Source organism: Otolemur garnettii, unplaced genomic scaffold (genome assembly GCF_000181295.1).
Source record: "Otolemur garnettii isolate 467f Iridium unplaced genomic scaffold, OtoGar3 scaffold00150, whole genome shotgun sequence".
Taxonomy (NCBI): domain Eukaryota; kingdom Metazoa; phylum Chordata; class Mammalia; order Primates; family Galagidae; genus Otolemur; species Otolemur garnettii.
Window position 1 is genome coordinate 1,836,319 of NW_003852545.1, and position 2,135 is coordinate 1,838,453.

Here is a 2,135-nt window from a genome sequence, read left to right on the forward strand (position 1 = left end):
TAGACTATATGCTTCTTTAAATTTAGGTGATGCCAAGGATGTGCAAGTAGAGGGCAATCTTTATGCCATCTGGAAGAATCTGTAATCAGGGGCATAATTCCCTTGGTCCCTTGCTCAATCCTGGGACATGAGTAGTTAGTTTTGTGTGTCCATCTGTGTGTGTGTATGTAAAATAAACTGCGTCTTTACTAAAAATGACTTTTCAATTTTTTTCCTAGTAGATGTACATAATTTCGACTGCATAAAAAGGGTAGTAGAAAGAACTGTTAGGCAAAATCATATGATGAAGATCCTTTTAACTTAAGGATTTTGAACTTCTAAATATCAGGGCATTACTAAGTACTTTTCAAGAAGAGAATACTATGAGTATGGCAGCTCTTTTAGAATTTGTCTAGCAGGCTTTCTGGTCCTCACCAGAAGACCCAAATTTTTAAAGAATGTAAAAAATAAAAGAGAGAGACAGAGGGCAGCACCTGTGGCTCAGTGAGTAGGAAGCCTGGTCCCATGTACCGAGGGTGGTGGGTTCAAACCCAGCCCCAGCCAAAATGCAACGAGAGAGAGATTCTAAATTATGAATAGATTTAAATTTTATAAATATTATGCAACAATCTGTAGACTGCCTTAGAATTTGATCATCCTGGCAACAGAAAAAACAATTTAAGAGCTGGTGAACATCTCCAAGGTGACCACAGGTCTTTGAGTGAGAAATGTTATTCACCAAGATGGGAAATGAGGGGAAAGACAAAGATTAGAAAACATACTGAGTTCAGCTTTAGTTATTTTGACATGGAGTGTCTATGGAATAGCCAAGAACATCTGTGCAGCGCTTCCCGATTCAAAAAGAAAATGCTGTATGACTAGTAGTCAATGACCTCTGTCTGCAGAGCTATAAATAGAGTGATTAAAAATCTGACATCTTTGCTGTAACATCAAGATAAACTCTACTTTGCAAACAAAAGACCTGTGGATGATAAATTAAATGAATAACTAAAATAAACTGAGCAAAAATGAACACCTCCTATATTGCTAGTATAGGTACATTTAGAGCTAATATCCCGACTGCCTTATTTCCCTGAGTAATTATAAAGAAGGAACCACTATAAAATAGATGTAAGGAAACATTGGGGCATTTTCCTGCTTTGCCTGTAGTTCTATCCAGTGGCTAAAGTAACTTGTAAGAAAACAGAAAAGTATTCTCTTATGAGATCATTCTTAAGCTCTTTATAACCTTCAGAGACTGTGTGGAAGAATCTGAAAAGAATATTAAATATGAAAAGAATCCTGTAATAGCATAGATTAATCCAATAATAAACTTTTAAGCTAATGACTTTTAGAGTACAATTTAATAATTTAGTAAATGACTCAATTCCTATTCCTACAGACCTTTGAGATATAAATTTCAATTCAGTATTTCTCCTGCACACTAAAAGTAAAATGCATATGCAATTCAATGTTAATTTCTTATTCTGAAAGACTTTGCAATAGACCAATTCACTTATCTTCCTCTTCTCTGCCATTTATTTCAATTGAATAAATACAATACAGTTCTTCACTGTTTTGATTGAATAAGTGGGACAGAACATGCCTTTGTAATTCTCGCATTCATCAATAAGAATGAGTGTTCTTAGAATAGACAGAAAAGAATAAGTGCAATTTATTTCTAAATTAACAGGTATGTATTCTGGGTTTTTTAAAGACAAGGATGGGGGCTGATTAATCACACGATAATTATTCATAAAGTATAAGTATTCTAGCTAATTATTTAAATTTGTGTTAGGAATTTATTTTGAAATGTGCAATATGTTCACTGATAACCTATTTCATGATTATAAAAATATTCTGTGTAGAAATTTCTAAGAATATTCCTATATATTAATAAAATAGAATAACGTGAAGCCACCCAAATTATGATATAGAAGCTAGCATATTGTCACTAAAACATGTTCATAATTTTAACATGCATAAAAAGCACATATAAGCACATCTACAACAAAATGTCAACAGAACCAATTTTTGTGAAAATACATAATATTTAAATATGTAATGTTCAATCCATATGCACTCAAATTGAAGTATTTTTTGCAAAGAAGTAAAAAATCTGGACAGTTTTGTTATCAATTTTTTTTTTTTTTTTT

The 2,135-nt window shown here is 32.5% G+C and overlaps 1 non-coding gene across 1 annotated transcript; it reads left to right on the forward strand.

Annotated features, from left to right (window-relative positions):
• Nucleotides 1-364: 364 nt before the first annotated feature.
• Nucleotides 365-426, forward strand: LOC111728330. The gene has a single exon (XR_002775658.1). It is a non-coding gene; the product is annotated as a U7 small nuclear RNA (small nuclear RNA).
• The last annotated feature ends 1,709 nt before the right edge of the window (nucleotides 427-2,135 follow it).